Source organism: Perca flavescens, chromosome 13, assembly GCF_004354835.1.
Source record: "Perca flavescens isolate YP-PL-M2 chromosome 13, PFLA_1.0, whole genome shotgun sequence".
NCBI lineage: Eukaryota > Metazoa > Chordata > Actinopteri > Perciformes > Percidae > Perca > Perca flavescens.
The window spans coordinates 33,989,310-34,011,320 of NC_041343.1; the positions used below are offsets into that span (position 1 = coordinate 33,989,310).

At 41.3% G+C, this 22,011-nt stretch overlaps 1 pseudogene; it reads left to right on the forward strand.

The window, feature by feature from the left end:
* Positions 1-22,011, forward strand: part of LOC114566296 (basic proline-rich protein-like) — a 173,326-nt pseudogene that overhangs the window by 25,225 nt on the left and 126,090 nt on the right.

Genomic DNA, 22,011 nt, shown 5'->3' on the forward strand with positions numbered 1-22,011 from the left:
TGTAAATATTATATATATATATATATATATATATATATATATACTGCCGATGTTTCCGTCCAGTTTGGAACCGGGTTCCAGTTTGGACCTATTTCAAAGGAAAAGTAGAGATTAACTCCCTTATCTTTTCTCCATTCATTCTTATCAGTACGGGTGTCATATATTTTCGGCTGCAAGCGGGATTTATATATATATTTATAATATATATATATATATATATGTGTGTACTGTACTGTGTGTGTATATATATTAATATATACACACAGTAAATTAATGGGATAAGTCTGTAGATATATTGAATAGTTGCTTTTAATCACTATAAAGTATTGTTTGTTTAAAGTAAACCTAATATATTAATGATTAAAGTACAGTATATTAGATAGTTTCTTTTTAACACTATACAATATTGTTTATAAAGTAAACCATTATACATTTACGGGGAAAAGCCTGTAGACATATTGAAGAGTTGTTGTAATTGCTGATAAATAATTTATATAAAGTAATGACTATAAAATAATGGTTCTGGAAGTTATTATCACATATTGTTTTTTTGTACAATAGAAAACCAGTATTAAACTGGAATTTACTGTAAATTGATTGGATAATCATGTAAAATAAATGCCTAAAGCTTTTAAGATACTATTAATGGGCTGTCAAATAGGGTAATTTTACATAAATTTGACATGATTTTTGTGTGTTTTACATCCAGAAATCTGTACTTTAACAGAGTTCTTGTGGATGGATTGGATAATCTTGTGAATTTACCAAAGAAAACCGTATGAAAACAGCAGTTTTCATTTAAATTATGTAATTTTAAGGTATTTTGCAATATTTTTCAGTGTTTTTACAGATTTATACATTTGTTTGACATTCTAAACGTGTTTTTTGATTACAATTCTTTTTAATTCTACAGTAGTTGGACTGTGAAAATACAGAAAATGTACAGTAAATATCTGTGTATTTTAAAAAGAAATTCTTTGTAGAATAACATAAGGTTTTTACTGTCATTTCAGGGTAAGTGTTTGGCAACTTTTGCTGCCAGACTTTTTACCGTTTTTTAACGATTGTTTTTTAACGTTTTTTTACATTAAATTTAAGGTTTAACTGTAAAAAAACAGAAAGATGCCTCAATTTTACACACTGTAAAATTATGTTTTTTTTTGTCTTTTTACATAAAATTCAATGTAATTTAACTTTCAAGACCATAAAGCAATTGGAATTATCCTGTTAAACTATATTATCTCATTATATCAATTTACAGACTAAAACCGTAATTTAATGGGTTTTTTTTAAATAAAAGTATTTTTCTGTATTTGTATGGCATTAATACTTAATGTAAAAAACGGAAAAAATCCGTAAAATTATACAATGAATTCCAGTGAAACTTTTTTTTTTTTTTTTTTACAGTGCAGAGAAAAGAGTTTTGCCTGGGCATGTAACAGACAGTGTGCCTGTGTTTGTGTGTGTGCGTTGTGCAACGGAGTGTGTCAGTGTGTGGGTGTCTGTGTTTGTGTGTGTGCGCTGTGCAGCGGTGTGTTCGTGTCTGTGTTTGTGCACTGTGCGCAGGGCAGCTGTGTGTGTGTGTGTGTGTATCTCTAATGTGTGTGTATTGGATTCACTCAACCAATCAGCGCGTGTCTCTAATGTGTGTATTGCAATTCTCCTCAACCAATCAGCGCGCATCCTCTAAATATTCATGAGCATACCATATTTGGAAGAAAAGCTGTCGTTCCAAATAGAGCCAAAACACAGGGATGCATAAGAGCCAAAAGAAATAGCACCTGGGTCCTTTTCAGCCCAACCAATGTCACATACCCCATTAGGAGACCATAAGGAACAGTGTGAAATACTCTATATAATCATTCTATCACCCCTTTGACCATCTCTCCTCTTTAACCATCCTCCGCAGCGCTGCAGAGGAAGGTCTGGCTAGTCAACATTCTGGGATGGCAGATAAAGTAGACCTTGTTCCCATGCTATTTTGCTTTGTTTCACCAACCAGCACACGGCCCAAAAGGGTCCCAGAGAGCCTGAAAGAGGAAATTACTTCAAAGTCAGATTTTGAATTGGATAATGAAAATCAGCAAGTAAATGGCTTTAAAAATGGGGAAAAAATTGTCCTTTAAAATGGGATTAACTGGTGCTACAGAACATAACTATTAATAGTCATTTTATACTAAACAATAAGACACAATTTACATTACAGAAATATGAGTCAACTCATTCTACAGAGTTGCGTCTGCAGCTCAATGCCAGACTCCATAAATCTCTAATTTTAGTGTTTTCAGGATCATCTGTAAGAATTACCATTTATGATAATTTACAAAGACAAAGTTTTGAATCTTTCATTCGGCTATCATCAAATTTACCACGCCGCGCAGATTTAAAAGAAATTTACACTTTTAGAAGTTTTTCCTGATTTCATCTTACATGAGGTTTTAGTATTAACAGCACACACTGATTCAAATAAATGTGGACTTCATTTCAAACAGCTGTTACAAAATTAAGCAAACATTTTAAAAAATACAAATAAATTATTAAACAACATCTTGTGAAGCATTGATTCCTAAAAGTCTTGACTACTTCTTAAATGGTTTGTATTTTCAGTGGAGTCTGGTTCTGAATCTGAACTTACCTTCAGTTATTTGACAAACTTTAAAATTCCCTCTCTGCTTTCTCGCTCCGCTGATTGAAGGATCAATTGTGCGCGAGGAAACAGCAGCTGCACCAGGATAAGGACAAGGGTGGTCTCTCTCTCTCTCTCTCTCTCTCTCTCTCTCTCTCTCTCTCTCTCTCTCTCTCCGTCTGTGTGTGTGTTCAGAGAATTTTTTTTTAAAAAGTCCTTCTGTCTGACAAAGCAAGTGGAGAACTGAATGTGACTTTGCAACTTCTCTTGCCAGGGGTGCAACTAACCAGTGTCAGACGGGTATGCTGCAACAATTTTGGCGTTTCCATCTCTGTCTGCACTCTTTTTCCCCCAAAAAAGGACACAGTGGATAAGTTCTTCAAATCATACTGGACATTTAGTTATTTGTGGTCCAACTAACTCCTACCTGATGTCATCACTTGTCTCATCTCTACGTGATGCCATCGCCGACCTCATGTCTGTCTCATTCAGTCCTTGCCTGTGTTCTTCTCCACTAAGACATATTGTCAAACAGGCATTATGTAATAGATTTTCCATGTTAGTTTTTTTTCTATTTGTTGGTATCAAGTGGCTCCCCCTACAGTTCCACCTAATGTTAGACCTACCTGTTGCCTTCCCCTGTCTTTCAGTGTCGGTGCTTGGGCCCTAAAAATAAGTTTCATGTAAATTGGTTGATGTTTGTCATATAAAGCGCATTTCCTATTGCCAGCGGGGGGCGCTATGACCAAAAGTCAATTTTGGCCTGTCGGTGTCCTCAGGCCTGGACCCTTGTCAATCGTGAGAAATTTCGACCATATATGACAACGTATACTCAAATTACAACAATTTTTTTGTTCATCGCTGAACACTCAAAATGGCCGCCACGCCACGCCCACACCGCCTGACGAAAAGTTTTTTCTTTTTTTTTACATCAGAATCAGAATCAGAAAAGCTTTATTGCCAAGTACGTTTACACACACAAGGAATGTGTCTTGGTATCGTAGGTTCATGTCACATTAAGCAACATACACAGACACACCGAGTCGCCATATGCGGCGCCATCTCAACTCTCATCTTGACATGTTACATATGTACCAAGTTTTGTGAGTCTACGTTAAACGCACTGCAGGGGCTCAATTTTTTTTACTTTCTAGGGAGCGCTAGCGTTTAATTTTTGTGCGCCTATTCCCGAAACCCTTAAAATACGTACATGTTCGCCCGACTTGATACGACCGCCAAATTTGGTGATTTTTGAATATGTTAAGCGCCTCAAAAAGGCCACGCCCTATGACAAAAAGTTTTTCTTTTAACAACTTTTCATCTTTAACGTCTTAAGATGGCACAGACCGAGTTTGAAGTTGATCGGATGAAATCTCTAGGAGGAGTTTGTTAAAGTACGACATGTGGAAATGGCCAAAATCGCACTAATTTCGAACTTTGAAATCAAAATGGCGGACTTCCTGTCAGGCTTAGGGTATGGCTGTAATGAAGTCTTTTGTACATGTCGACATGCTACATATGTGTACCAAGTGTCGTGAGTCTACGTTAAATGCACTGCAGGGGCTCAATTTTTTTAACTTTCTAGGGGGCGCTAGCGAGCCATTTTTGGGCGGCAATTCCCGAAACCCTTAAAATACGTACATTTTCACCAGACTTGATGAGACCGCCAATTTTGGTGAGTTTTTGAATATGTTAAGCCCCTCTTAAAGGCAATTCATATGACGGGAAAAAGAATAGAAAGAAAGAATAGAATAGAAACAATAATTCCTTCAGTTTCAATAGGGCCTCTGCCGCTGTCGGTGCTTGGGCCCTAAAAATATTTATTTATTTAATTTTTTTAATATATATGCTTTGTTGTATATTCATGTAATTGTTATCCTAAGGAAGATTATTTGCCAGGATCGTGCTGTTTATTCAAAGATAGAGCTTTATTAACACAAAACGTAATCAGAAAAAAAAGCATAGGAGACACACAGCACACACAACAAATATCCTACACTCATGAGAAGCCAGATCCTACAGCACCATCGGCCTCGGAGCTGTAGGTAACTGGCAGCATTCTGTCTGAATTCGGTCCATTTTGCAGACGTCGGTGATGCGTTGTCCTGTATTTCGGATCATCAGGTCTATGGTGGCGCACTTCCAATGGTGGCGCACTTCCAAACGTCAACCTCACCCGCAGCCAGCACACTCAGTCTCGCTTCCAGCAGCTGTAAAATCAATCAATAAAGACAGTCAGTAATGCGCGATGCGTATGGACACAACACATCTATGAATGCACCTCCAAAAACGGATCTAATCTTACCTTCTTTTCTTCTCGACTGACTGAGTTGAGCTCTTCACAGCTTCTGCCTGTGATGCCAGATCTGTTTTTTCTACCTGAAGCTCCTGCGTGCTGTCTTGAAATTAAACAAGTAAGGATAAAACAATTAAAATTACTGACACACAATGGCGTCATTGTCAGCATCATGTAAATCTGGGCTTGCAAACAGCTCTGAGCAAAGATAGATCACGGCCTCGTTATGAGGAGAGGTTAGTCTGTGAAAAAATGTCCGGCTAATATTGATATCTATTAACGTATCTTTGTCCTTATACAGCAGAATGAATGAAATTAATTCAATGAAAGCATATTCTTTAAATGTTACCCTTGCTCCGGTAAGTAGCGCCTGCTACAATTTGTCTTTGAGTTGTGAAGAAGGCATACTGCTTCCTGTAAATTACAAGACCAAAAGAATACACTTTTATAAAACAACTCACCGGTTTAGCTCTGCCTCAATGAATCGCTGAAAGCAGCCAGGCACACAGCTGTGCTGCTCGTGTTTAAACTTGGTGGGGTTTAAAACATTACTACTACTTATAGTAGCCTGTTTAACATCCAAGTCACTGTACTTCTCAAGAGTTAAGAAACAGTACACAACTAGCTCGCAGTTTCATTAATAATCATATACTTACGTTGTCTTTTCCTTTTCTGTGTGCACATCTTCACGCTGCCCCGGGGGTGACATCGATGAGAAAAAAAACTGCTCCATACATCTTGAACAACTCCTGTGTGTTTCCAAGTGAAATTTGACAGAGTGTATAGACAACTATTTTACCAGTTGGCCTGAAATATTCCCATACTTTGGAAACTTTTGCTCTATCTTACTCTCTGAGTCATCTCCCTCCACTATTTTTCAAATCGAAACAGTGAAGGCGGAGCGGGTGTAGGGGCAGAGTGATAGAGAGAGACAAAGAGGAGCAGATTAACCAGCAGGGTGCGAACAGCATGCACACTGGTGTGGAGGTGAATTACAGTGAGTTTTAATGAAATACTGGGAAAGATTAATAACTATAGGACAATTGAAGTCTAGATTATGAGGCCATTTCAGCAGAGCCAACAGCTTCATATGTCATGGACATGTGAATATGGTGCTGAATTTGCCAGTATTTTAAGAAGATAAACGGTTGGGACCTTGTCATGCAATGACAAAGCTGATATGCTTTATGTGAAGCCCAGTGTTTTGGTGTCAGCAAAAAGACTTCTCTTAGAAAACTGTACAGTGGAGCCTCTGTCTCCATTCCACCAGACAATGTTGGATGAGCAAGACCAAAGAAAGGCCACTGTAGTCATGCTACTGTGCACAGTGGTTGAGCTCGAGGAGACTGTGAAATAAATCATGGAATGCACATTTTACATTTTGTGGCAAAGCCTGATTCAAACTAATTGTTGAAAGAAATCGTTTTGTGTATCTTTTTTACCTAACATTGGCCATTGCTAATGCCATACACATCTAGCATACTTTAACTAAATAAATCAATTCAAGCTATAATTTAAGAGTCTAAAATTAGGCTATATTGAGCCTGATCTATTTTAAGAGATTTTCTTAAAATTAAGTTAATACCTTTTAAGAAAAATGTCACCTGTGGTAAAACTCTCCCTGCTGCTGCCCTGATTTGCATTTGTATAGCTCACAGCATTTTCATTTACATGTTACAGCCTCTCCTAGAATTACTGGGAGGGGGGGGGTCATAGGGGAAAAACTGCCAAGCAAGGCCCACGTCAATTTCAGACAATTTACAGCAGTTTTTGGTGTTGCCAGCAAATTGCCGCATACAGTCGTGAACCTGAAGTTGCACGACAATCTACATTGACATTTACTGACAAAAATCCCACTTTTCATGCAGTGCAACCCTCTGTACTGCCTTCCATCCGTCTCTTTCCACTCCATCTTAATACAAGGAAGTGCTCTGTCCCTCTGGCGCACACCGGGACAGAATAAATCAATCAGTCTTGGAGGGGCGGTTCCGCTGCTCTAAAACAGCTGATGCAACTGATGATATCTTCCACGATGTCACACTGTGTCCAATTGTAAAATAATTTGCTATGTACAGTACAGGCCAAAAGTTTGGACACACCTTCTCATTCAATGCGTTTTCTTTATTTTCATGACTATTTACATTGCGGATTCTCACTGAAGGCATCAAAACTATGAATGGTCACATATGGGATTATGTACTTTACAAAAAAGTGTGAAATAACTGAAAACATGTCATACTTTAGATTCTTCAAAGTAGCCTCCCTTTGCTTTTTTGATAGCGCTGTAAACCCTTGGTGTTCTCTCAATGAGCTTCATGAGGTAGTCACCTCAAAAATGGTTTTACCTTCACAGGTGTGCCTTGTCAGGGTTAATTAGTGGAATTTGTTCCCTTATTAATGGTGTTGGGACCATCAGTTGTGTTGTGCAGAAGTCAGGTTGATACACAGCCGACAGCCCTATTGGACAACTGTTAGAATTCATATTATGGCAAGAACCAATCAGCTAAGTAAAGAGAAACGAGTGGCCATCATTATTTTAACAAATGAAGGTCAGTCAGTCCGGAAAATTGCGAAAACTTTGAATGTGTTCCCAAGTGCAGTCGCAAAAACCATCAAGCGCTACAACGAAACTGGCTCACATGAGGACCTCCCCAGGAAAGGAAGACCAAGAGTCACCTCTGCTGCTGAGGATAAGTTCATCCGAGTCACCAGCCTCAGAAATCACAAGTTAACAGCAGCTCAGATTAGAGACCAGATGAATGCCACACAGAGTTCTAGCAGCAGACACATCTCTAGAACAACTGCTAAAAGGAGACTGCGCAAGCTTTTATAACTTTAAGGCCTTAACAAGTGTCATAGAGAACAGAGTGTTATGTCTATAGTGGTAACTTAACAGAGTGTTAATATGTGTGAAAATCTGATGTAATGAGTGTTTTGAATGCTGGGGTGTTCTGGCCGACACACCTGGGTGAATCTCGTGACAAACACAAATCTAACGTCAAGACTGAGCATGTACCTGTTATCTTCACTACAATCACCAGTCCTGTGCTGCTGTCATACTAAGCTGAACATTTCCTCCAAACTTTAGGCAGTTGAACTGATGGCACAGAGCCAGTCAATTCCTGAGACCAGAGTTTACATGGTGGAAGTACAGGCAGGGCAGCTGTTCACATTGGCCTCTGTCACCTTTACTAAATGTTTTAGAGCTCAGCATAACTGACCACTGCTAATTGATGATGCAGAAAACAACCTAAAACTTTAAACAGTCCAAACCCCACCAAAAACATGTATGTAAAAAGCGAGAGGGTGTAGTAGTGAGAGCAAGGCTGATTGTTATCTGAACATCCACAGGTACATTCATATAGAATGGACTTTTCTCCTTGTAAATCCAGAACTTTCACCAATCTGTGGAGGTGATAAAAACAAAAGATGTGCAGAGAAAGTTCTGACAGACATGAGAGAGGAATCAATCTGAACCCAGCATTTAGCTCTTTACCCACCAGACAGTCACAGAGGATATCTACCTCTATTTGAAAAAAGGACTCCAACCCTTTTCACAGTGATTTTAAGCTTCTTCCCTTTCTAACGGAGGTTTTTAGTCCCGAGGTGTAACAAAGTGGTACAAAGAAAGCTTTGTTCACTGAGCTCAACAAGCTGTATTGATATTTGCACGAATACAGCATTATTATTTATTATTTAGTTCAGATTTAATTTAATTTATCTTGATTTTATTTGAGAGAATATTTGTTTGAGTGATTTTTAGAGAGGGAGGGGTATTTATTTTGTGTGGTATTTAAATGTTTCAAAACAAAATGTTCTCCTCACAATGCAATAGCTTTGGAATTATTTTTACAACTGAAATTAATTTTTGTTATTGCAGAGGGAAAGTACAGATAAAAAGGAACTGTGAAACTGTGAATGGTACCCAACACTAAGGTTGGCTCACTTTCATTAATATATATCACTAATACATTTTTGTTCACTCTGTTTTCTAAACATACAACAATTCATTATTTCCTCTCTGTTCAACTCAGTCTGAAGTAAATAACAAACTCAAGTGTTCACACTTACAGCTGACATGATCAGGGGAAACCAGCATACCTGTCTCACATGTTATACACCGCCTACACAGTTTCAGTTGTTTCAAACGCCTCTGGATAAAACAGAAAGGCCCCCATTTTAATCACCACAGCTGTCATACAGCAACCATGTTTATGTTAAACTGGATAGGAAGATGCAGAGGTTTGCCCCCTCTGGCGGGGTAATATGATGAATGATCTAGGTGTTAACCCTTAGAGACCCACCATAGACCCATCTTTGTCTTTTTTGGAGGGACAGGGGGTCGTACATCTTTAATAAACATTTTTGGTTATGTCATAGTCTATAAGGGCTGAGAACATTATATGTTATTTGACGCAGCAGTAAAACTCATTCTCATGTTTTTGTTCTTGTGTTTTGGTTGATACCATTTGTTACACAGATCTGGTGACAAAGTAACCATTTATTAATTACATTTTATGTATAGTGATTTTTTTCTTTATCACAATATTCAAACATACATTTGAATGTCCGTTTCTTTTTACAATTTGAATATATATTTATATTCATAATATTTGTTGACAGCTCAAGTGTGACAATCGTAGAGGTCACAGGGAGGTCTTAGTTTTAGAAAATAGTTTCAGTTATAAAGAAATGGCAGGGGGCATGAGATTTTTCCCCATTTATATTTTGTGATATGTACTATTTTTCAAAATGACACAAAAAGAACAAAAAAATACCCTGCCCAAAGTTTTTTTCCACTTGTCTCACAGATGTTTTTTTTTGAGGAACCTTTTTTTCAGTCTGTTCCTAAGCCAACAACACGGAGAGAAAATGGTAGAAAATGGATCATAAGAAATATTTTTTTCTCACTTGCCATTGAGCAACAAAAGAGATGTCAATGAAGTTCATCAAATCACTCAATTGAAGAGAGGGAGAGACACAGGGAGAGAGAGAGAGAGAGCGAGAGAGAGAAAGAAAGAGAGAGAGAGAAGAGAGACACACAATGAGAGAGGGAGACAGAGGTAAACCAGGTTAACATCTGTTTTCGTTCTGTCTGTCTGACTTTCACACCTCAGATTATTTTCTCTCCCTCTAAACCAAAAGGTCAAAGTGTGTTTTTAATGTTGGATGTTGGGTTATCTTGTGTAATGACTGGAACTTTTTCTGCCTCCTGTTCTAGTCTGACTCAGTCAGTCTGCTATCCAACTCTGTGGAGATGGTGTGGGTAAAGTGCTCCATCTAGTGGACTGATAGCAAAACTACAGCTCATCTGTGGTTTCTCTTCCTCACACATAACATTTCATTTAGCTGACACTTTTATCCAAAGTGACTTACAATTGCTATATATATCAGAGGTTGCATGCTTCTGGAGCAACTAGGGGTTAAGTGTCTTGCTCAGGGACACATTGATTGATGTATCGCAGAGGGAATCGAACACAGTCTTATCCACTCCTCAGACCCTGGTCCGCGGTGTTCAATTCAATCAGGAGAGACTTCGTTGCAGATATGCAAATATTTATTGTAGATAAGCATGGTTCTCCGTGAACCATCACCTTATCGTGGTGGAGAGGTTTGTGTGTCTCTGTGAACCTGAGGGCTGTGTTGTCTGGAGCTTTGTGCTCCTGGTAGGGTCTCCCAAGGCAAAGTGGTCTCAGGTGAGGGGCCAGACAAAGAATGGTTCAAAAACCCCAATGAATAAACGAGGTAGAGATGGAGTGACCCTGCCCGGAGGAAGCCCGGGGCCGCCGTGTGGAGCCAGGCCCAGACGGTGGGCTCGTCGGCGAGCGCCTGGTGGCCGGGTTTGCCACGGAGCCCGGCCGGGCACAGCCCGAACAAGCTACGTGGCTCCCATCTCTCCAGCCCATGGGCCCAACACCTGTGGGAGGAACCGCTGGGGTCGGGTGCGCTGCCACATGGGTGGCAGTGAAGGTCAGGGGCCTAGACGGACCAGACCCGGGCAGCAGACGCTTTGGGGGGGAAAACTCTGACTGTTGTTTGTGCATATGCACCAAACAGGAGTTCGGAGTATTCGGCCTTCTGGGAGACCTTGAGTGGAGCCCTGCATGGGGCGCCAGTGGGGGACTCCATTGTTCTGCTGGGGGACTTCAACGCACACGTGGGCAATGATGGAGACACCTGGAGAGGCGCGATTGGGAGGAACGGCCTCCCTGATCTAAACCAGAGTGGTTGTTTGTTGTTGGACTTCTGTGCTAGTCATGGATTGTCTATAACGAACACCATGTTCGAACATAGGGATGCTCATAAGTGTACCTGGTACCAGAGCACCCTAGGCCGAAGGTCAATGATCGATTTCATAATCATTTCATCTGATCTGAGGCCGTATGTTTTGGACACTCGGGTGAAGAGAGGGGTGGAGCTGTTAACCGATCACCATCTGGTGGTGAGTTGGGTCAGAGGGTGGGGGAAGACTCTGGACAGACCTGGTAAGCCCAAACGTGTAGTGCGGGTAAATTGGGAACGTCTGGAGGAGGCCCCTGTCCGACAGACTTTCAACTCACACCTCCGGCGGAGCTTTTCGTGCATCCCTGTGGAGGCTGGGGGCATTGAACCCGAGTGGACAATGTTCAAAGTTTCCATTGCTGAAGCTGCGGTGAGGAGCTGTGGTCTTAGGATATTAGGTGCCTCAAGGGGCGGTAACCCACGAACACCGTGGTGGACACCGGTGGTCAGGGAAGCCGTCCGACTGAAGAAGGAGTCTTTCCGTGATATGTTATCCCGGAGGACTCCGGAGGCAGTTGCAGAGTACCGAAGGGCCCGAAGGGCTGCAGCCTCTGCCGTGAAAGAGGCAAAGCAGCGGGTGTGGGAGAAGTTTGGAGAAGACATGGAGAAGGACTTTCGGTCGGCACCAAAGTGCTTCTGGAAAACTGTTCGCCACCTCAGGAGGGGGAAGCGGGGAACCATCCAAGCTGTGTACAATAAGGATGGGACACTGTTGACCTCAACTGAGGAGGTAATAGGGCGGTGGAAGGAGCACTTTGAGGAACTCCTGAATCCGACTAATACGCCCTCTATGTTAGAGGCAGAGCTGGAGGATAACGGGGGATTGTCGTCGATTTCCCAGGCAGAAGTCACTGATGTAGTCAAACAACTCCACAGTGGCAAAGCCCCGGAATTGATGAGATCCGTCCAGAAATGCTCAAGGCTCTGGGTGTGGAGGGGCTGTCCTGGTTGACACGCCTCTTCAACATTGCGTGGAAGTCTGGGACGGTGCCAAAAGGAGTGGCAGACTGGGGTGGTGGTTCCCCTTTTTAAAAAGGGGGACCAGAGGGTGTGTGCCAATTACAGGGGTATCACACTTCTCAGTCTCCCTGGTAAAGTCTACTCCAAGGTGCTGGAAAGGAGGGTTCGGCCAATAGTCGAACCTCGGATTGAGGAGGAACAATGCGGATTCCGTCCTGGTCGTGGAACAACGGACCAGCTCTTCACTCTCGCAAGGATCCTGGAGGGAGCCTGGGAGTATGCCCAACCGGTCTACATGTGTTTTGTGGATTTGGAGAAGGTGTATGACCGGGTCCCCCGGGAGATCCTGTGGGAGGTGCTGCGGGAGTATGGGGTGAGGGGGTCTCTACTCAGGGCCATCCAATCTCTGTACGACCAAAGTGAGAGCTGTGTCCGGGTTCTCGGCAGTAAGTCGGACTCGTTTCAGGTGAGGGTTGGCCTCCGCCAGGGCTGCGCTTTGTCACCAATCCTGTTTGTAACATTTATGGACAGGATATCGAGGCGTAGTCGAGGTGGGGAGGGGTTGCAGTTCGGTGGGCTGGGGATCTCATCGCTGCTCTTTGCAGATGATGTGGTCCTGATGGCATCATCGGCCTGCGACCTTCAGCACTCACTGGATCAGTTCGCAACCGAGTGTGAAGCGGTTGGGATGAGGATCAGCACCTCTAAATCGGAGGTCATGGTTCTCAGCAGGAAACCGACGGAATGCCTTCTCCGGGTAGGGAATGAGTCCTTACCCCAAGTGAAGGAGTTCCTTGGGGTTTTGTTCGCGAGTGAGGGGACAATGGAGCGGGAGATTGGTCGGAGAATCGGCGCAGCGGGTGCGGTATTACATTCAATCTATCGCACCGCCAGGACGAAAAGAGAGCTGAGCCAGAAGGCAAAGCTCTCGATCTACCGGGTCAGTTTTCGTTCCTACCCTCACCTATGGTCATGAAGGCTGGGTCATGACCGAAAGAACGAGATCCAGGGTACAAGCGGCGAAATGGATTTCCTCAGGAGGGTGGCTGGCGTCTCCCTTAGAGATAGGGTGAGAAGCTCAATCATCCGTGAGGAGCTCGGAGTAGAGCCGCTGCTCCTTTGCGTCGAAAGGAGCCAGTTGAGGTGGTTCGGGCATCTGGTAAGGATGCCCCCTGGGCGCCTCCCTAGGGAGGTGTTCCAGGCACGTCCAGCTGGGAGGAGGCCTCGGGGAAGACCCAGGACTAGGTGGAGGGATTATATCTCCAACCTGGCCTGGGAACGCCTCTCGGATCCCCAGTCGGAGCTGGTTAATGTTGCTCGGGAAAGGGAAGTTTGGGGTCCCCTGCTGGAGCTGCTCCCCCCGCGACCCGACACCGGATAAGCGGACAAAGATGGATGGATGGATGGATGGATGGAGATAACCATAATATGAAATGTACATGAAATGTACAAATTCTTTGGGGATTAGACTCCATCATTAAAATATTTAAAGGGGTAGAAAAACAGACATATTCCCCCCCTCGAGCCTAGACACTGGTGATGGCGGAGAGGGAACCAGGAGGCCGGAAAGGGACTCCGGTTCCCGTGGGTGATGACGCCCAGAGGTGGAAGGGGAGGAGGAGGGTTGCATCTGAGAAGCCAGATGATAGCAAGGATAGAGACACTTAAAGCAGGAAGTCATGCTGTGATTGGATCATTAATTTATGGCCAATTCTGATTGGTGTACTGAAGAGTGAACACATCTTAACAGCTGAAAAGATTTAGGGAGAGATAGTGGTGATGGCAGTGATTAGAAGTCTTCCTTAAAGAATTTGCACTGAGCTTCCTGTCTCAGTCGGATCTGAGATTGACACCAATCACTTTAAGCTCTCTCTGATGCCTGCAAAAAAACATGCATTAGTATTTTCTGACCCAGAGACTGCTGCTTGATAATATTACACAAAGGTCTCTTTACACCCAGGTTTTAAACCTAGCAAATGGGGAGATGCAGGTTTTCAAACAAATGTTTGGTCGTCAGTAATGTTGGTCATGCATCAGTTCAATTCTTTGTCCTGTTCTCTGATCTTAACAGGGAGCCTCAATGACAAAGGAGGTCCTATTTAAACACTCTTGAAGAATTCAGACAAGATGACTTTAAGCATTTCAAGTGGATCCTGAAAGAATGGTCGTCAACCATCCCATGAAGCAAGCTGAAGAATGCAAATACTTTGGACAAAGTTCATCTGATGATTCACACCTACAGACCTCCTGGAGCTGTGGAGCTGAACAATCAAGTCTTAAAGAAGATGGTCCATCACAACAGTAATTATCTGGTGCAGAGTTCATCAGCCATCAGTTCAGGAACAAAAGGTCAGTCATGGGCGGGCAGGCAGATAGATACATACATACATACATACATACAGTACAGGCCAAGGACAGGACACACCTTCTCAGGACACACCTTCTCATTCAATGCGTTTCCTTTATTTTCATGACTATTTACATTGTAGATTCTCACTGAAGGCATCAAAACTATGAATGAACACATATGGAATTATGTACTTAACAAAAAAGTGTGAAATAACTGAAAACATGAGAGATGTGTCTGCTGCTAGAACTGTGTGGCATTCATCTGGTCTCTAATCTGAGCTGCTGTTAACTTGCGATTTCTGAGGCTGGTGACTCGGATGAACTTATCCTCAGCAGCAGAGGTGACTCTTGGTCTTCCTTTCCTGGGGCAGTCCTCATGTGAGCCAGTTTCATTGTAGCACTTGATGGTTTTTCCAACTGCACTTGGGAACACATTCAAAGTTATCGCAATTTTCCGGACTGACTTACCTTCATTTGTTAAAGTAATGATGGCCACTTGTTTCTCTTTACTTAGCTGATTGGTTCTTGCCATAATATGAATTCTAACAGTTCTACAATAGGGCTGTCGGCTGTGTATCAACCTGACTTCTGCACAACACAACTGATGGTCCCAACCCCATTAATAAGGGAAAAAATTCCACTAATTACCCCTGACAAGGCACACCTGTGAAGTGAAAACCATTTCAGGTGACTACCTCATGAACCTCGTTGAGCGAACACCAAGGGTTTGCAGCGCTATCAAAAAAGCAAAGGGTGGCTACTTTGAGGAATCAAAAATATAAGACATGTTTTCAATTATTTCACACTTTTTTGTTAAGTACTTAATTCCATGTGTTTATTCATAGTTTTGATGCCTTCAGTGAGAATCTATAATGTATATAGTCATGAAAATAAAGAAACACATTGAATGAGAAGGTGTGTCCAAACTTTTGGCCTGTACTGTGTGTGTGTGTGTGTGTGTATGTATATATATATATATATATATATATATATATATATATATATATATATATATATATATATACATGTGTATATATGTGTGTATATATATATATATATGTGTATGTATATATGTATGTATATATATATGTGTGTGTATATATGTATGCATCATTACGAGAAATTCTCAATCCATCAGGTGTTGAGGTTAAGCCAATGTTAACAGTGCACATTAAATCACTACCTGAGCAAAATAAGTGGACATAAATCAGACACCAAAAAAAGTTTCCCATGTATATGAGAAAGGAACAGAAAATTGTTCTTTTACTGTTTAACCTGTATTCCCAATTGACCAAATAGAATGACCACTGCACTTCAGTGTCAAATCTTTAGCTCTAATAATCAAGTTATGTGAGTGGAACCCCTTTAACTTTACCCTCAGTAGTAGGCATTTTCTTCTAGGTTTCAGAAGATAACATACTATAATGGTTTAACTGATTAAATTCTTTTTTCAGAACTTTCTAACCTATCAATTGTCCCTAAATAGCAAAAACAAAAAACAGTGTATCAGTGCCAAGCATTTCTTCATTGCATGAAGCGAGTGTGTGTGTGTTTTTAGCACTACCTTCCTTATCAGCTTTTGGACTCAGTCAAACAGAGGGACAAGTGTTGTTCTTTGTCTGAGGTGTTTTTTGCTTTTTCTTCGGGCATTTACATACCCAATGTCCAAAGTCCTTGCAGTACAAACACTGGTCTCGGTTGTAGGGCTCATTATTTTGCCCACGGTACCCGCCTCGGCACCATCTGGCTCGACCACGTCCTTCGTGGGAGCAGCCTTTTTCGGGTCCGCGCTCCATATGTTGCCCACCAGCCTGTTGTAACATGCAGACAAACGCTTCAAACATGGTTTTCTCAAGTACTCGTTGGTCTTTCCACCCGATGCAGGTGTGACTGATGTTGTCGGTCCTGTCCGATTGTTGAGTCTGTGTCCTCTTCGTCCCTCCGTTTTTCCAACTTTTCTTCCTGATTTTTAGAGAAAGCTCAGAAATAGGCTTTGGTTAGAACTGATGAGGTTATTGGTGCATGTGTGTTTGCATTCTTTCCCTAGATCACTGTTTTCTTAAAACATTCTTTGTTTTTCCTGTAGGCTACTCAGTAGCTTTACATTCTGTGTCTTAATTATTGATTTTCCCATTAATTTTCTTTCTACTTTCTCTAATTCCTGTCTTAACAGTTTGAGTTTGTACGTGCTAAAAGACCCATTTTCAGGAAAAACTGTAAGTTTTAGACCAATACGGCAGACACCCCAGGCTTTTTGAGCCGTATTTTTGCACCATGTCATCCACCACGGTTCCCGTAGGGACGTGTGAGCCGGATCTACCAGATCCGTTACCCATTTTACTGGGAAGAAGTACTTCTATCCTACTTACAATCGTCACTGTAAGGCCCGGTTTCTATCTTATTTCAGAAAAACCCAGGCACAAAAAAATGTAACAGATTCTGAAAAACCGTTTATTAGATTTACTTCAAAACGTAATTAGATTTGTCCCCCGAAAATCTACAAAGCAAAGTCACACCCGTGCGTGGATCAGTTTTATGGTGCAAAAATACTGCTAGAATGATCACAATTAGGCCTATGTATTTACACAAACATAAAAGACTAGGCCTACCCAAAATTAATACAAACAACCCCAAAGTGGTTATCCTATTTTAGTGTCAGGTTTTGTTTCTGGAAGTTTACTACAGCCAATTCAAATTACTCTTAAATCAATTTAAATTAGAGTGTGATCTTACCCTGCTGCGTGGAATTGCTTCCGTCTTAACAGATCAGTGTTGGGTCAGTAGAGGCCTCCGTGGTTTCTGATCCTCTCTCTCTGAATGCTTTTTGGGCGAGGTAGAGGCGAAGATCGTTGGAGCTCAGATCGCGAGTCCTCAGTCAACCACGGAGTCTCTTTTATCTGACCCCTGTACATGATCCCCATTCTCGTCGCCATGTTTGTTGTGGAAGTTTACTTTGCAGCAGGGGGAAGAGTTTTCAGAGTTTAGTAAATTGAAACAAATAAGACAGACTGAGACTAAAACCAAGTTTGGTTTTTGTATTCTATTAAAAACATATATATATATTTGCAAATAGGAGCAACATGATTTCACAAAAGGCCTCAGGCCAGTGTGGAGTCAGTTTCTCCAATGAGTGAACAGAAACACCAGGTTTAGCACACACACACTTGGCTTAGTATGACGCTACAATTTTGACAGGCAATCTGATACACATGAAGACAATCAGAGAAATGCAAGAGACATCTTGGAGTCATCTCACCTCCTCCTCCCTGTATGACTTTCACCCCCCAGTTACATCTTAAGTTTACGGCTGAACAGTTGTGTAACTGCTACAAATCATCTTATGCTTTATGCGTGGGCTTAATTGAATCATGAGAGGCTAAGCTTTCCATTGGTGTGTCGCATGGCTGTATATTTTGAAGATTTAATGCTTTAAAGTTATAAAAATGCTAATGAGTGGAGGTTACAGCGACGTTACAGCAACACCACAGCCATAAAGTGTACAGTGATCCTTGAGAAGTTATACAAAAATGTATTTATATATATTTTTTATATATATATATATATATATATATATATATATATATATATATATATATATATATATATATATGTATACAGTGAGGAAAATAAGTATTTGAACACCCAGCTATTTTGCAAGTTCTCCCACTTGGAAATCATGGAGGGGTCTGAAATTGTCATCGTAGGTGCATGTCCACTGTGAGAGACATAATCTAAAAACAAACATCCAGAAATTACAATATATGATTTTTTAACTATTTATTTGTATGATACAGCTGCAAATAAGTATTTGAACACCTGTCTATCAGCTAGAATTCTGACCCTCAAAGACCTGTTAGTCTGCCTTTAAAATGTCCACCTCCAGTCCATTTATTATCCTAAATTAGATGCACCTGTTTGAGGTTGTTAGCTGCATAAAGACACCTGTCCATCCCATACAATCAGTAAGAATCCAACTACTAACATGGCCAAGACCAAAGAGCTGTCCAAAGACACTAGAGACAAAATTGTACACCTCCACAAGGCTGGAAAGTGCTACGGGGAAATTGCCAAGCAGCTTGGTGAAAAAAGGTCCACTGTTGGAGCAATCATTAGAAAATGGAAGAAGCTAAACATGTCAATCTCCCTCGGACTGGGGCTCCATGCAAGATCTCACCTCGTGGGGTCTCAATGATCCTAAGAAAGGTGAGAAATCAGCCCAGAACTACACGAGAGGAGCTGGTCAATGACATGAAAAGAGCTGGGACCACCGTTTCCAAGGTTACTGTTGGTAATACACTAAGACGTCATGGTTTGAAATCATGCATGGCACGGAAGGTTCCCCTGCTTAAACCAGCACATGTCCAGGCCCGTCTTAAGTTTGCCAATGACCATTTGGATGATCCAGAGGAGTCATGGGAGAAAGTCATGTGGTCAGATGAGACCAAAATAGAACTTTTTGGTCATAATTCCACTAACCGTGTTTGGAGGAAGAAGAATGATGAGTACCATCCCAAGAACACCATCCCTACTGTGAAGCATGGGGGTGGTAGCATCATGCTTTGGGGGTGTTTCTCTGCACATGGGACAGGGCGACTGCACTGTATTAAGGAGAGGATGACCGGGGCCATGTATTGCGAGATTTTGGGGAACAACCTCCTTCCCTCAGTTAGAGCATTGAAGATGGGTTGAGGCTGGGTCTTCCAACATGACAATGACCCGAAGCACAGAGCCAGGATAACCAAGGAGTGGCTCTGTAAGAAGCATATCAAGGTTCTGGCGTGGCCTAGCCAGTCTCCAGACCTAAACCCAATAGAGAATCTTTGGAGGGAGCTCAAACTCCGTGTTTCTCAGCGACAGCCCAGAAACCTGACTGATCTAGAGAAGATCTGTGTGGAGGAGTGGGCCAAAATCCCTCCTGCAGTGTGTGCAAACCTGGTGAAAAACTACTGGAAACGTTTGACCTCTGTACCTGCAAACAAAGGCTACTGTACCAAATATTAACATTGATTTTCTCAGGTGTTCAAATACTTATTTGCAGCTGTATCATACAAATAAATAGTAAAAATCATAAATTGTGATTTCTGGATTTTTATTTTAGATTATGTCTCTCACAGTGGACATGCACCTACGATGACAATTTCAGACCCCTCCATGATTTCTAAGTGGGAGAACTTGCAAAATAGCAGGGTGTTCAAATACTTATTTTCCTCACATTTTTTACGCATTTTAATCACACTTACTTTTGCACCGCAGGACGTTTCTCACTGGATGAGTTTCGGCAGACCGATTATACTGGAGCACCAACTAGCGTTCATGACTTCAGACCTTTTATATATGTCAATGGTTCAGACCTTTTATATATGTCAATGCTTCAGACCTTTTATATATGTCAATGCTTCAGACCTTTTATATATGTCAATGCTTCAGATAACAAAAAACCACAGTGAACATGAACGAAGAAGCTGACGAGACCGCTTTGGTTGGCCCCGAGGATGGGAAATTTTGTTATAAAAAACGAACGGATGGAAGCGTCGATTAGAGCATGGTTGTGTGCAAGCTATGCAACAAGGAATTCTCATATCACCGCAGCACATCGAGCCTCAAGTATCACCTCGACGCAAAACATTTAGCAGCTAGCGTTAGCCCGACTCCGAGTACAAGGACCCACACCCAACCTACACTCCACCAGATGACTGGTTTAAGGACCAGGGTAACTATTGGTATTGTGTTTTACTTAAAAAAAACATAGTTTACAGAAGGTCTACCTACCTATAGGCTACCTGAATTTCTGAAATGTACTATATTTCTAAATATGCTATTGCTACACTTAATGGCAAAAATTGCACTGGTCTGCTGGACTTGGTTGAACAAAAATAAACAATATTTTGTTGCTTAAGCTTATGTATTCAGTCATTATTCAATGGTATACTAAAAATCCATGTGAAAAAAATTACTTCTCACTGTTCTCAGGTCAAATATTTATGCAATTAAAGTGCGATTAATTTCGATTAATTAATTACAAAGCCTCTAATTAATTAGATTATTTTTTTTAATCGAGTCCCGGCCCTAATATATATGTATGTATGTATGTATATATATATATATATATATATATACGCTCAAACAGATGTTTATAACCACTGTAGAAATATTGTACATTTTACTTTAAATATACAGGAAATGGTTTACAGTGTAACAACATTTATTGAGGCTTTTGTTTACTTCAAATCAAAGAATTCCCTTAGTGATAATAACTATTTCCCGACACAATATCATTACACTCAGGACTCAAGACACATTATGACACACTCTTTTTTAATTAGTCTTTAAAACAGCACTTGAATAAATAGTCAAAGCAGGAGCAGTCGGAGCAGCACATATAAACAGTTATATTATCACCGCCGTCGCCACCTCTGCCTCCGCCCTCTCCGCCACCTCCTGCTCCGCCACCTCCCGCTCCGCCACCTCCCGCTCCGCCACCTCCCGCTCCTCCACCTCCTCCTGGTAGTGGGGCTCTGTTTTCAACCCAGAAGTTTTCTTTGATGACAATAGAGACAGAGGGAGATTTAGATTTTTAAGCAACTTGATTCTATCAATGTTCCATCTCGTTATTTACAAAATAGTTACTTTTCAACAGGCCAATGAATACGTACATATATATACACTTAAATACAGGACATCAACTCCTGAGAAAAGATGAGTTGGTCTTCTTCAACAGAGCACAACACATCACCATAGACCCAGATCACACTGAACTGATCCACATCCTTCATCTCCTTATAATAATTAAAGTCACTCCTGATTCTGGCTTTCATCATCCGAGTAAACAGTAAATTCACATCCACCTTCCTTTCTGCTCACATACACAGCATCTTTGATTGGCCCAAGATGAAGTTTAAAGGTCCTATGACATGGTGCTCTTTGGATGCTTTTATATAGACCTTAGTAGTCCCCTAATACTGTATCTGAAGTCTCTTTTATATAGACCTTAGTAGTCCCCTAATACTGTATCTGAAGTCTATTTTATATAGACCTTAGTGGTCCCGTAATACTGTATCTGAAGTCTCTTTTATATAGGCCTCAGTGGCCCCCTAATACTGTATCTGAAGTCTCTTTTATATAGACCTTAGTAGTCCCCTACTGCAGATGGAAACTAGCATTAGCTAACTCTGGTACAAAACATCTTTTCGTAAGATTAATGTATTTTGTACATTGTCCCTGACAAATAAACTAATAAAATAAATAAATAATACTGTAGCTGAAGTCTCTTTTATATAGACCTTAGTGGTCCCCTAATACTGTATCTGAAGTCTCTTTTATATAGACCTTAGTGGTCCCCTAATACTGTATCTGAAGTCTCTTTTATATAGACCTTAGTGGTCCCCTAATACTGTATCTGAAGTCTCTTTTTATATAGGCCTTAGTGGTCCCCTAATACTGTATCTGAAGTCTCTTTTATATAGACCTTAGTGGTCCCCCTAATACTGTATCTGAAGTC